Source organism: Cornus florida, unplaced genomic scaffold (genome assembly GCF_030987335.1).
Source record: "Cornus florida cultivar Cherokee Brave unplaced genomic scaffold, ASM3098733v1 CherokeeBrave_3.0.0_Hap2_Chr06, whole genome shotgun sequence".
NCBI classification, from domain to species: Eukaryota; Viridiplantae; Streptophyta; class Magnoliopsida; order Cornales; family Cornaceae; genus Cornus; species Cornus florida.
Window position 1 is genome coordinate 52,423,663 of NW_026775576.1, and position 16,223 is coordinate 52,439,885.

General features: G+C 32.3%; 1 long non-coding RNA gene across 1 annotated transcript; it reads right to left on the reverse strand.

The window, feature by feature from the left end:
• Positions 1–236: 236 nt before the first annotated feature.
• On the reverse strand, positions 237–2,527 carry LOC132311519 (uncharacterized). Its single transcript, XR_009483034.1, has 2 exons — positions 2,039–2,527; positions 237–462 (listed from the first exon to the last, which is right to left on the reverse strand). It is a non-coding gene; the product is annotated as an uncharacterized LOC132311519 (long non-coding RNA).
• Between the last annotated feature and the right edge of the window lie 13,696 nt (positions 2,528–16,223).

Genomic DNA, 16,223 nt, shown 5'->3' on the forward strand with positions numbered 1-16,223 from the left:
AAGATAACGGTCGACATTACTAAAATTCAGTCAATTGGCATGACCTCTGCGGAAAAGAGTCCTACTACAACCTGCTGCAATGCATATGAAATGCAATGGCCTCACTTGGGCCTTCAAAACTTAACTAACCTACTCCAACACACTATGCAAATAATAAACCTTAATCCAAAATCTACTACATCAACACCATCCTTAAAAAAGTTCATCGTCATCCCATTCACCTACAAATATATATAAACATAACTATTACATGCATCATTGGCTATTAGTAAGACATTTGAAACTTACATCAAATACAAACATGGTTCTTGATTCCCTTTATAGGCCATACAATATACAAAATGTACATGTCTTAATAAAGTTACACAAAATGAGACTTAGGTACAAGAGGTAACAAAATAAGCTTCTAAAATCCTGCATACGCCTGTGGTAGAACGTCGTCCGCCACTTCCTTTCCATATCCTGAAAAATTTTAAAAATTAAAGGGTGAGTAGAAAGCTCAGTAGAAGTCGCCTAAGGCGTCAGTTTTGGACTCCCATGAGCCACATAACACATCAGGGGATAGAAATGAAGCCGGGGTCATATCATAGGAATTCAAACAACATTTAACACATAACAAGTAGTATCCATAGTCACAAGCACATTTATACATTCCAAATGCATGATATGATATGAGATGCATCCCCTCACCAACTTGGTCTATACCGACCCAATATACACTTTTCGAAAATCCGCTAACCGACTTTACCGAGGCGAGATTGATAGTTACCCCCGATTCCAAATTCGACAACCGTTAAAAGGTTTAGTATCAACTTTTTCACGCCCTACACCGGGCCGTGCCCCCTCTAAGTCAAGCTAGCCCCGGACTCGCGAAATCCAGTTCATTTAAAAAAAAAAAAAAACATTTCCCTTCCTTTAAAGAAACTCAACGTTCTAAAAACAACATTTCCTTTCAAATTTTCTCCAAATCCCTCATTTATGCCATGATATGCAATGTAATAACTTTCATCATAAAAATCTCATTTTCATCATTATATCAATAACGCATCATCATGGCATTTTTGATAATCAACTAAGAACATAGCATACTTTGAAAATTCAATACAACAAAGACACCATTATCTCAAGTAAAACATGTACAAGAACCATTCACAAGCAAATTTAACATATAAATACATACAACTACATGCTTTAATAAGTAAAACATTTCCAAATCCTTAACTTCGTATCGAAGTTTGCAATTTTAGACATATAACAATAATATTAGAAATTTGCTCAAATAAAGAGACAGAACTTGATGCATTAGGGAACCCCTACCTCAATTGGAATGAAAATCCAATTATCACCGAAATGAAATCGCCCAAAATTTTCCGTCCGCAAAAATAGATTTTTTAGCTTGTTACCTTCAACTTTGAAAATTCATAAAAATTTCAATTCTTTAACAAATTGAATGATTCCAAAACCCATTGAAAGCTTAAACACTATAATTTGAGAATATCAATTTAACTTAACAAAATCCATTGCCGATTGAAACAATTTTGACACAAAAATTCGAAGAAAATTCTGCCCAGAAAACAGATTTTCAGCACGTAGCTTCCAAACTTTGAAAATTCATGGAAAATTCAATTCTCATCCAAATTGAGTGAATCTAAAGTCAATTGAAAGTTTAAAGACTATAGTTTGAAACTATCTATTTAGTTTAATAAAATACCTTTCCATTTAAAACAGTTTTGATGAGAAAGGTCGAAGAAATTCTGCCCCCAAAACTGAATTTCTAGCCAGATGACTCCAACTTCACAAATTCATAATAAATTCATTCTTCAACCAAATTGTGTGAAACCAAGTCTCAATGGAAGATAATTGACTATATTTTCATAAAATCAATTCATCTTAATAAAATAGATTTTGAATTTAAATGAATTTGTGCAAAATATAAGTCATTCTATTCTAAAAAAAAAAAAAAAAAAAGTATGCTTGACATCAAATAATCGTATAAAACACTTGAATAACATAGATCAAGAGGTTAATATAATCATACCTCAAGAAAAGTAAAATCCCACCCAAGTTCCACTGGACCATAGTTCACCAAATCCAAATTTTCTTTCATAGAACCGAAGAGGAGAAGAAGGAGAACAAGCTACCCTCCTATGGCTTCCTCAAAATCCTAAGTTCGAAAATCACCCAAAATTCTAAAATACTCCAAACTCATATTTTCTTCCATATAATTGAAGAGGAAGAAGAGAGGATAAGCTTTCTCTCTTGGAATATCTTCTAATTCCCACCCTAAAGGTCTCAAATGGAGGAGAGAGAAAGTAGATCTTGAAACTCATTAATGGTGGAAGAAGAAGAAGAATGAGAGAAGGTGAAGAAGACATACGGGTCAAATGGAAGGAGAAAATCTGATTTTTCTCCATCTCTCTCTATATGTATAGTGCACCACATAACTTTCCCAAAATCTCATTACTTAACCCAAATGTTTCGAAATAATTACTTCCTCCCTCTAAGCAACTTCTACTTAAATACACAACATTCCATCACAACCATAACAATTAGGTCCCCAATTATCCTTCATTTAGGTCCCCGCAATTGCCGAACACATGTACCACCCCGAGTCCACTTGCTCGACTACGACAAACGAACTCAACTAGGAAAAGAATTCTATTCGAGAATACTCATAATGGAAATAACAGCCCCAAAAACTTAAGGACTAAATCCTTAAGACAAAAATCAAGCCCGACTAGTAACACAGTCATCTAAATAATTAAAAAAATAAAAAATAAAAAAATTTCAGGTCACTACACTACGTTTACCTGTTTAATAAACGAGTTGGGTTAGTGTTGATGATTATTGACATGATTATTAAATGGGTTAGTGTTGAGGATTCTTGATATGATTATTAAATGGGTTAGGTTTGAGTTTATTATTTAATATAATATCTTTACATCAACATGACACGAACATGATTTACGAACATGAATTGTTAACCCTAAATAAGATGTGACCAAACCACCTATGAATGCGTCAGTAAGACGTAACAATACAGATTTAAGCCCTTGTCAAACCACCCGTGAACCCGACAATAAGCGTAACATTACTAGAAATTAACATCGTCTCCTAGTAAGACGTAACATTACTAGAAATTAACATCGTCTTCTAGTAAGACGTAACAATAATTTGGTGGCTGTGGCTTTGCGGTCGCTGTTGGTTGAGAGAAGCAACTCATGAAGACTTCTTCTTCTTCTTTTAATTGTTATCAAACTTACCGCCAAGTGTCAAGTTAATGTCAATAATGTCCTTATCAGATAAGTTCAACTCTTGGTTCTCTTTGAGCTGTTGTGGCTTCAATTTTTACAAATTTTAAAAATCTTATTTCCAATTTTGAAAAATCATTTATATTTAATAACAACTCCAAACTCTCTTTTTTTTTTCCTAAAAAAATTTATAAGGCTGAGAGTAACAAAACAAAGGAAAAAATAAAAAAAAAAATTAAAAAAAATAAAAAAACACCGAGAGAGAGAACAATTTCTTAGAATCCAAACAAAGGGAACCAAAAAAACATAACTCTAAATCATCAATAATGGAACTCAAGCATTGAAAAAGCAAAACACTACTGAAAAAAGGCTCTAAATCATCAATGTCTAAGAACAAAAAAGCATTGAGTTTGACTCCTGATAATTTAGAGCCAATTTTTTAGTTGAGTTTTTTTGTTTCCTTTGTTTTGGGTTCTAAGAGTCCAGGAAAAAAAAAAAAAACGTTTTTATTAATAGAGCTATCAAAAATAATTACAACGGTAAAAAACATGATATCAACCAACAATAGGAACAACGACAGAAACTTTAGCTATTAGTCCTCTTCCTCAATTGCCATTGTATTCTTTCGATTTGCTGGTAATGTTAGTAACATAATAACATACAAAGATAACTTTCAAGAAGGATAAACTAATTAAATTTTAACTAAAAAAATAAGAATTGAAAATTTCAATGCATATTTTTCATAGATTTATTGTTAAGAATGATAAGTTTGAATGAGAACAAAGAATAAGGATATTGATAAAAACACTTATTTTTGGAACCCAATGGTGCGCATGATGAAAAAAAAAACAGAAAAAAAACATGATATCTACCAACAGTAGGAACAACGACAGCAACTTTAGCTATTAGTCCTCTTCCTTAATTGCCATTGTATTCTATTGATTTGCTGGTAATGTTAGTAACATAATGACATACAAAGATAACTTTCAAGAAGGATAAACTAATTAAATTTTAACTAAAAAAATAAGAATTGAAAATTTCAATGCATATTTTTCATAGATTTATTATTAAGAATGATAAGTTTGAATGAGAACAAAGAATAAGGACATTGATAAAATCGCTTATTTTTGGAACCCAGTGGTGCTCATGAAGTAAAAAAAAAAAAAAAAAACTGTCTTTCAATGAGAATTTTGCCACAATACCCATGAGACTATTCTTTGATTGTTACCGATCTTTTTGTTCTTCAAATTTAATCATAATCTTTTATAGATATATATATATATATATAGGTCAAATGTAAAAAAACACCTTTATAATATGCTTACAATACATATTGCACCCTCACGTGCAAAAAATACTCATAAACTATGACATTTATGCAAATAGGTTCTACTTACATATTTATGATAAAATTGAACTAAAATGTCCATAGCAACACATTTTATAAAATGTATAAAAAATTAATATATTGTGAAATGACTTAAAAGGGTAGCTCTCTACGGAAGAAAAAAAAATTATTATTATATATATATATATATATATATATATATATGTATATATATATATATATTTCTTCTTGTTCGTCTTGGTGGCTGCCGCCATGGTTATATATGTGTGTGTTGGAAACTAGCTGTGAAAACTAGTGTTTCTACATGTGAATGAAACTTGTCTATGAATATGACCTATGTATATCAAGTTGCAACATGAATATATGGTGTGAATGGTTGCATGTTGTTCCATGCAAAGTTATGTATATCATAACATACACAATTTAGGCCATGTTGTTGACCAGTTTTTTAGTGTATCCTTTCATAGAAAACATTTATAAGGCTGAGAGTAACAAAACAAAGGAAAAAATAAAAAAAAAAATTAAAAAAAATAAAAAAACACCGAGAGAGAGAACAATTTCTTAGAATCCAAACAAAGGGAACCAAAAAAACATAACTCTAAATCATCAATAATGGAACTCAAGCATTGAAAAAGCAAAACACTACTGAAAAAAGGCTCTAAATCATCAATGTCTAAGAACAAAAAAGCATTGAGTTTGACTCCTGATAATTTAGAGCCAATTTTTTAGTTGAGTTTTTTTGTTTCCTTTGTTTTGGGTTCTAAGAGTCCAGGAAAAAAAAAAAAAAACGTTTTTATTAATAGAGCTATCAAAAATAATTACAACGGTAAAAAACATGATATCAACCAACAATAGGAACAACGACAGAAACCTAGCTATTAGTCCTCTTCCTCAATTGCCATTGTATTCTTTCGATTTGCTGGTAATGTTAGTAACATAATAACATACAAAGATAACTTTCAAGAAGGATAAACTAATTAAATTTTAACTAAAAAAATAAGAATTGAAAATTTCAATGCATATTTTTCATAGATTTATTGTTAAGAATGATAAGTTTGAATGAGAACAAAGAATAAGGATATTGATAAAAACACTTATTTTTGGAACCCAATGGTGCGCATGATGAAAAAAAAAACAGAAAAAAAACATGATATCTACCAACAGTAGGAACAACGACAGCAACTTTAGCTATTAGTCCTCTTCCTTAATTGCCATTGTATTCTATTGATTTGCTGGTAATGTTAGTAACATAATGACATACAAAGATAACTTTCAAGAAGGATAAACTAATTAAATTTTAACTAAAAAAATAAGAATTGAAAATTTCAATGCATATTTTTCATAGATTTATTATTAAGAATGATAAGTTTGAATGAGAACAAAGAATAAGGACATTGATAAAATCGCTTATTTTTGGAACCCAGTGGTGCTCATGAAGTAAAAAAAAAAAAAAAAAACTGTCTTTCAATGAGAATTTTGCCACAATACCCATGAGACTATTCTTTGATTGTTACCGATCTTTTTGTTCTTCAAATTTAATCATAATCTTTTATAGATATATATATATATATATATAGGTCAAATGTAAAAAAACACCTTTATAATATGCTTACAATACATATTGCACCCTCACGTGCAAAAAATACTCATAAACTATGACATTTATGCAAATAGGTTCTACTTACATATTTATGATAAAATTGAACTAAAATGTCCATAGCAACACATTTTATAAAATGTATAAAAAATTAATATATTGTGAAATGACTTAAAAGGGTAGCTCTCTACGGAAGAAAAAAAAATTATTATTATATATATATATATATATATATGTATATATATATATATATTTCTTCTTGTTCGTCTTGGTGGCTGCCGCCATGGTTATATATGTGTGTGTTGGAAACTAGCTGTGAAAACTAGTGTTTCTACATGTGAATGAAACTTGTCTATGAATATGACCTATGTATATCAAGTTGCAACATGAATATATGGTGTGAATGGTTGCATGTTGTTCCATGCAAAGTTATGTATATCATAACATACACAATTTAGGCCATGTTGTTGACCAGTTTTTTAGTGTATCCTTTCATAGAAAACATGTTCGATACACGTTGCCATGGTTGTCGATGTATAAGCAATAGTTGCGATGGTTGTCGATGTACAAGCAACGTTTGTGAAATGGTGTGACAGCTGAAACATTGGTTCTAATGGCTGAATAACCACATGAATGAAATTTAGTTATTGAATTAAATAGGTGCGATGGTTGGTGAACCGACACACCCGATCCTAATAGACACCATGTGCTCTATAAATATCCATCATCTCCATTTAGAAATTCATGCTTAAAAATGTTCAATTCTCTAATTTCTTCTCTCCCTCTTTAGACTTGAACCATGCCCAAGTGGGTTCAAGCCATAGGTCAAGTGGTTCGAGTCACTTAGACACTAATCTACTTTCATCGAGCCATATCAAAATTAGTCCAAGCCATTTGGTTTGGATTGCACCCAATTAATTATTTATATAGTATAGATGCATTTTTTAGTCAGAGAGAGTATTACACGGAGGAGGTTCGCCGTATCTACAAGTTTGTAGTGCTACTACCAAGGGCGGAGCTACGATTTTAATTCAGAGGGGGCGCAGTATAAAAAAAAAAAAAAAAAAAAAAAAAAAAAAAAAAAAAAAATTGACATACTATATACATCATTCTTAAGTGCAAAAAGAAGAATGTTAAGAAGTAGTGGGCCAAAAAAAAATAAGAAGAAGAAGAAGAAGAAGAAGAAGAAGAAGAAGGGAAGAAAAAAGAGAAATTTGAAGGGAAAAAAATTAGAGTTTGAGTAAAGAAGAAAAATTTAACTTTTTTTTTTTTTAAGGAAATCAAAGGAATATTAAGAGCAAAAGAAAAAGGAAAGAAAAATTTAGAATACAATTTTAGAAATTTAAAATTTTAGGGGGTGGGGGGCATTAAATAGAAAATTTTCTTATAAATGTACAAATTAAAATAAAAATTACTATATTTTATAGTGGGCGGGGCTAGGCCAGGAGGGGCATGTGCCCCCTCTGGGCACACACTGGCTTCGCCCCTGACTGCTACTGGTAGATGTAGACTATTGTATCTTAGGAGACAAGCGTCACGGAGTCTATCAGTACTATGCAGGGCGTAAATTGTCTTACGAGTATAGTATTCAATATTTGTCTTGGTCTAGATTCTTTATTTATTATTTATTAATTTATTATTTTAATTGTATTGTTTAATTAAATATCGAGTTGCATATTTAATTAATAATTTCTTAACATATTATTAATTATCTCATGGCTTATTAGTATAAGGTTTGTTATATCTTAAATGTCATATGAAGCATATATTTTACAACAATTTTAAGAAAATTTATTTCATGATTTGTTTTATTATATGTTTTTATTTAAGATATAAACAAGTAGAGATTATACTAATAATTGAGATATAAGAAAATAATGTTATAATCATTATTACATGATATTATGCTAAATATTGATGTGTTCAATATTATGTGGAATTATTTTCTAAATATTGATGTGTTCATAAATTATGAAGCATGTTATATAAGTAGATTATTGAATTATTTATATAATTCAATATTGGTTGAATTATTTTAATTTTGTAATATGATATTATGTAGTATATTATATTACCTTAAACATGTGCCAACTAGAGGTGGAAAAAGGTCTTTCGTTATTTTTATCAATGATTCCACGAGATACTGTTGTATATATTTTCTATGAAGCAAAGATGAAACCTTAGAAATATTTAAACATTACAAAAAAAAGGTTAAGAATCAATTTGGCAAAAAGATCAAGATATTAAGACGTGAGAGAGGTAGTGAATACGAAACACCATTCATTGATAGTTTTGCAAAATATAGTATCATTCATCAAAGTACCGCTTATGTACACCTCAACAGAACGGTGTTGGTAAATGCAAAAACCATATTTTAAAAGAAATGATGAATGCTATGTTGACAAGTTCCGATTTAACTTAGAATTTATGGAGGAAAGCTTTGTATTCCGCAAATTATGTTCTCAATAAAATATTTTTAAAAAAAAACTAATGTGACACCATATGAATTATGGAAAGGTCAAAAACCTTCTTATAAATTCTTTAAAAGTGTGAGGGTGTCTAACAAAGTTGCAGTTCCTACTTTTAATAAAGTTAAAGTGAGACCTAAAATGTGGCAACCTTGTGGGAAGGTACAAGAGGCATTGACAGGCTACCGCACTGGGCGAGTACAGGTGCATAGTCCCATATCGCTTAGTAAGGGAAAGGAGAACTGCTTTTATGTGGTGATATTCTCTTAAATTGGTATGAGACCTTTTGGGATAAAACTCAAGAACAAAACTGTGTAGATTTGGGCCCAAAGTAGACAATATCATACTATGTGGTAGAGTGGATCGTTATACAAAACCTTTGATAGGTTATGCTCATAATTGTGACGGCCCTGATTTTTCAAGCCAGTGCGTCTTGTGATGACCCAAAAGTTGACCCGGTAACGAATCCAAAATGCAGAAGCGAAAGATAAAACAAAGGTCTCTAGAGATATAAATCATCCCTAAGACCCCAAAGTGACCTTCCATGAAGTCACGGAACATAAGGAGAACGAAAGAGAAAATGAGAGTCAAAACGGGCAAAATCCGTAAATCAAGGGCAAAATGGTCAAAATAGGATTCAATCCACCCCCATGCATAGGTCAAAAACTAATTTTTGAAGAAGATTGAGCATGTGAACTTGTCAACAAGCATAAAACTCATATTGAATTATGTTGCAATGGCTTAGAGCTTCATTACATATCAATTGTCCCAAAAACATAATTCATACGTCCATAGTTACAAAAATGCTACAAAACACATGTTAAACACTTTGCATGGTATCAAAAAGGGTGTGTCCATGACACATCATCCAAAATAAGTTAATTTAATCATCCATCCATGAAAAGTACTTCTTTACCTGAAAAATAACCCAAACAACTAGGGTGAGTAAACAAGTTACTCGTAGGAAATGGATATGCGTATGACCTAAAGTTTTACAAACTTTGCAATTTAATGTAAATCAATCCATGTGGTACATGCCACCTAACGTCTATGTCCCAAATGAGTCTAAGAGATCATCCTAGGTTACATTAGAATAATAAAATCACAAATCACTATATCCATAATATTTAACCGACATTGGAACTTCCAACACAACACAATAAGATATAAACTCACAAAGTTATCAACTTGAAATTTAAAGTGCAAAATCAAACAAAAGTGGATACTCGGACATCACGCCGGATCAGACCGACAAGGTGGTTACTTTAGGGTAACTAGCCCACGGGTAACCTCTCTATGTGCGCACTAGACTTGTAGGGGGACAATCCCCCGTACTAGAACCATGCCCTAGCCGTAGCCATAACAACGACATCCCAAGTTTCCAAAATCAACATAGAATACATACCTAAATCACTAATGCCACAAGGATGGAAATTAATTAAATAAAAATAATTAATTTCTCAAGATTTCATTTCTCATCCAAATATTCTCAATTTAATATATGTTAAAGAACCTATCATGGTCATTACATATATTACTTCAAAACTTGATTTAAATCATAGAAACATATAAATGAAACTCAATTGAATTAGTTAATTAATTTCTCTAGATCTCAAAACGACCCTTAATGATTTCAAATTAATATAAGTTATGAATCAAGTCATGGCCTTTCCAAAAATCATGTCTTTGCTTAATTTTATACAAGATACTATTACCCACCAACTTAAAATTTAGATTAAAGACATGCATTCAATTTATACTAAGCTATAAAGCATACAAAACAACAAGATCATAAACATAAATCACCCCCTACCTCATAAGAGGATTGTTCCTCTTGAATCCAAGGGAAGCAAAGAAATTTTAAGTTTTCCTTCTAGGGTTTTGAAGAGGAAGGTGAGGCAAAGCTTTTGTATTCCAAGCTTTATGGTCAAAGGTGAGTGGAAGGGGACCAAAATGAAGCTTAAAGCTCTAAGCCAAGCTTTGCTTCAATGGTGGCTAGGTTAGGGATTGAGAGGAAAGAGATGAAATGAAATAAAAATGAAAAACCTAGACTAATTTTGGTGAAATCCTCCACTCACTATATGCTCTTACACTACCTCTCTCACACACACACACACACTAATGCAAGACTAAATTTGGAGCCTACACTTGTCAACCATCCAAGCTAACAAGTGCACCTATCCTAGGTCAACAAGTGGGTTAATCTCCACCCTCCACATGTCATCATCTAAGGCATCAAAGTGTCTCCACACAAATGTCAACAAGTGGACCAATAAGAGTGTGACACTTGTCATAGTTTCTGAAAATCGCAAAAAGGTCCATTTTGAAAATATCTTCCAAATTAAATTGCAATATGGTCCCTAAGACAAAAAATAATTACTTTATTTAATTACACTAAAACCCCAAAAATCAAAAATATTTTTGAGAAATTATGCATTCATGCCCTTTACAAAAAAGTAAACAACTAACATGTTTATCTGCAAAAGTAAAAATACAAATATGTTAGAAATTAAATATCATGAATGCATGTAAAGCCGGAAAAAGATTCGAGCACAAAAGTGAGGTAACGCAAAGGAAAACAAAAACGGGAAAAAGACGAAATAAGGAAAATAACGAAAAAGGAAAAATGATGAAAAAAGAAATTACCGAAAAAAGGAAAGGAAAAAAAATGACCGGGTCATTACAATAACAGTAGTGCATATCGTTTTCGTGTGAATAAATCATACAATGAAAATAAGGATGAGCTTAGCCGTAGTAGGAGATCTAGAACGTCTAAATCTTTTGGTCCTGATTTTCTAGCATGTTTATTGGAGAATGAGCCACAATGCTTTAAGGAGCCAAAGTCTTCTTCTGAATATTATTATTAAATTATTTCTTAGATTAATTATGTGATATAATTAATTATGTGATTTAATATTAAACTATAATGTTATATTTATTTATGCGGGTTCAATATTATTTTTATGTATGTTTACTTTTATTTGATACTATAATTTTGAGCTATATAGTTAAATTACTTAGTGTGCATAGTAATTTAGTTTTAGAATATAGTTTATTTAATGTGTGATATTATTAAATTTGTATGAGTTCGTAACTGGTTTGTGTATGTAATACAACAAACAAAAATTGACTAGTCTAGCTATGTCAATTCTCCCGATAGTTAAGGGAAAAGATCTATACTAATATCCAAGACACGTATAGTTGTGAATGGGCTAAATAAGAGAAGATTTTTTGATAACTCTAAAGAGTTTAATGGAAAATGTTATGGCTAAACTAAGCTAGTACACTGAGACAAGCTAAATCAAGCTAATTAGCTATAATGTACAATTTAGCTAAAAACTAAAATGTTACTGAGCTGCAAACTAGTTAGCAATTAACTATAAGCTAAAATGATTAATTAGGTGCACCAAATTTAAGGGAAAGATGAAAATCTGTTAGTTGGTTCTAGCTCTCAACTTGGTAGAAAAAAATAAGAGGATAAGGAGTAGCCATTTTAGCTATAAACTATTTGAATTGTACGTCATATCTACTCTTATAAGAGGGAAGAATGCTACTTGTAAAGTATTAGTTTTTGGATGATATTTTCCAAAACAAATTCCTCTATTACCAATATATAAGAGTTAAATAAGGGTGTACTAAAGTTAAAAGCTACTAGAATTGATAGTTAATCAAACTTAACCTCAAGCTAGTAGTAATAGCAGAGAAGTGGGTGCTCATCATAACCTAGTAGTGAGATATGAGAAGAGTGTGCTTAATCTAAGCTAGTAATGATAGCTAAAGACTCACTTTTAACTAGTAATGAGAGCTGAGAAGTGAGTGATCACTATGTGGTGATGCATCCAAAACTTAAATAATAAGTGAATTATTTGCTTAAATGATTGAGTTATATGATGTGTGACATATGAAAGGTTATGACATGTTAATATGACTGACTTAACATGAACCTAATAACTCAAATCATAAATTGATAAATGTAGACACAAATATTAATTAGAACACAATCAAATTAATATCTCTAGCATTAATTCACACCAATGTCAGTGAATTATTATAAGAATAAGCTGGAGATAAAGTGAGTACATATGCACTAAAGACTGTTATGCATGTTTAACGACTCATTTCACCACATGGTGTAATATTGTCCATTTTGGGCCTGAGCCCGAGCAATTTTGCTCTTGAGTTTTTACCCCAAAAGGCCTCATACTAATTGGAGATAACATCATCACATATAAGCACTTCACATTTCCCTTACCCAGACGATATGGAATTATGCACTCGTAGCTCGCCTAATATGGTAACCTGCCAGTGCCTCACACCCGCCCACAAGGTCACCACAATCACCCCCCTTTGGAGCCCAATATCCTCGTTAGCCACACTTCCGACTAGGTCAGGCTATGATACCATTTGTAACGACTTATTCCACCGCATGGTATGATATTGTCTGCTTTAAGCCTGAGCCCGCACGATTTTGCTCTTGGGTTTTTACCCCAAAAGGTCTCATACCAATTGGAGATAACATCATCACATATAAACACTTCACCTTTCCCTTACCCAGACGATGTGGGATTGTGCACCCGTAGCTCACCCAATGTGGTAGCCTCTCAATGCCTCACACCCACCCACGGCACACCCGCCCAGTTTGTGAGCGTGTACAGGTAGCACCAGTAGGCTATCACACTAGGCAAACTATAGGTGCACAATCCCACATTGCTTGGGTATCGATGGGGCATGTGCCATATGTAGATTCAACATTCTTCTATGACTCAATTCGTTTTAAAGTCGTGATGGCCATGAGCCGACCAGAACTCTAGAGTTAAGCATGCTTAACCTGGAGTAGTACCAAGATGGGTGACCCCCAAGGAAGTTGTGATACCCCAGGATCTCAGGATGCGGGTTGGCCAGGCCCACGCCTGAACACCCGAGGATATCAAACCAATCAGCAATAAACGAATATGGAATACAATTAAGATAAATAGGAATAAAAAAAATTACTAAAAAGAAACTAAAATGATAATCCAAAAACTGAAACCTCAGAATAAAATTCCATTAATAAATAAACTCTTCTGATACAATTGATCCTCTATGAATACAACTCGAGAATCCATCTAGTGGACCCCTATTTAAATCCCAACTGAAGTTAAACTATACTAAACAAGAAAATTCTAAAACTAAATATAAATAACAGTCTTACGCAATCGGAAGAGTGAGTGACTGTCTCTGCTCAGCACTAATAAGCTTTAAAACTGGAACCGTCTGATACCTGAAAAATAATAATGGGTCAGGCCCACGAACAAGTTTTATTCTAACTACAATCCAAGCAGAAACCCAATACGTAGATACATCCTAGATATATCAACTAAATCTATATAGTCTGTAAATATATATATATATATCCACAATACAAGACTCTCATTGGACTACAATGGGGGTCTCAACCTGAATAGAAGGCAACATACAAAAACGCACCCATAGGTGAGCATGAGTACCTAGACCTAACAGGGTATACCTCAACCATCATAACTAGTTACACATCACAACGCATATATGCTCCCTAGCCAATGATCCTGAGGCTCAAGCTCATATCACGGTACCAAAAATATATATATAAATTCTATCTAAATACAATATTGTGTCAGTCAACTGTTTGTTGTCCAAACACGACATATAATTAGGATTTAAATATTTTAAGTAAACCCATTCCCTTCCTAATACAGAAATATAAACAAGCATCCAATATGTCGTTCAACCGTTTTAGTTGACAGGACACGCAACCATGTAGGATTTAACTGTTTTAGTTAATCCATTCCGTATGTATGAATAGGTAGGAATTAGCGTTTTGATCTAATCCATCCCTAATATGCTACCGTCCCATAGCGGTGCGTATCATGCATATGATCCATAAATGATGCAACACTTTAACAGTACATCAAATAAAATTCACATAATCCATATAGTTGATAAAAACATATTTTTAACAGTTCGTTAACTAAAATCCAAAATAACATCCTTGTAATTGCTAGAACATTTTTTAATAGTTTAGCAATTAGAATCCAAAGCATTTAATCCATGTAATTGCAAAACAGAGTTTAATAATTCAACAATTAAAAATCCAGAATACATTCATGTAATTGACAGAATATAATTTAATAATTTGTCAAATTAAAATCCAAACCAACATCCATGTAATTGACAGAATATAATTTATTAATTCCTCAATTAAAATCCAAGATACACATAACAAAATCTAACATGTATATGACTCTATTATGCAACCCATATAGATTTAAAAATTAGTTTCCAGTCAGTTAAGTTGCTGAAATACAGTTAAGCAACTAAATATTTATTATCCATTAACCGAATGCGAAATTGTTTAAACTTTCCTACTATTCAAGACATTAGCATATTGATAAAGATTATGCATAATGGGATCCTAATATCTCATAAGAACCATTTAGAATCCAATTTAATCAACTCATAACAATTCTGAAATAATAATAATAAAAAATTAACAAAACCATAGCAAAACCACTGCAGTAGGTATTTTGGCAAAAGAGCTTGCTCTCAAACTAATAAAGCAAGCTCTAAACTAAAAGAGCATGCTCTCAAAACTAACAGAGCAAGCTCTCAACTAAAAGAGCATGCTCTTAAAACTAACAGAGCAAGCTCTCAACTAAAAACCATAGAAAAAAATCATTCCTGTAACAAATTTGGCAAAAAAGCTTGCTCTCACAAATGAGAGAGCAAGCTCTCACCCTTGAGAGCCGACTCCCCTACCTTGGGATCCTGCGAGCCGGGTCTCTCTCTCTCTCACAGAGAGACGTGGTCCAAATTCCCTTGTAGGGCTTCATTCCTTTGAGAGTTGACTCTATCCTGCATTCTGTCATCGTTCTCACCTCCGACAAGGATATAAACACTCTGTAATGTCTTATTTAAGTTCCTAGAAATCCGTCTACGTCCCAAGGTTGCCCAGAAAATATTTAAAACACAGTATGTATCATTAATAAAAATTTAATACCGAATTTAACCGAGTTATTCAGATAATTAAATTTAATCATTCAGCACGTATTTTACAGTTTAAAAACATATTTAACATGCATACTTAATCCATTTAACATCCGTTTAGTTCCTGGAGATTACCAAGGCATGCACAGAACGCAGGTCAAAGAGAGAGAGCAAGGAATAGAACTTGTCTGTGTGGTTTTGAATCAAAACCTCGTCGCCGTCTTCCTAAGCTTTCTGACGATGTCCGTCCACTGTCAACCTCTTACTAGTCAACCTTCCCTCCTCCTAGGTCCGTTCTTTAAGCCACAGCAGAAACCCTAACTGCTATATCTCAAATTCCCTTTCTGTTTCTCTCTCTATAAAACTGTACGTGTATAAGGTTTTTCCAACCCTTTTTGAAGACGTATAATAGTATATTTATAGGCACTAATAAAATCTAGGTCTAATTCTAATCAAAGATGGAAAACCTAATTAACTCCTAGTCTAGTCGGCCAATACGTGAGTCATAAAAGACTAAAACCCTATTTTAACATTATAATTAAATACATTAATAATTT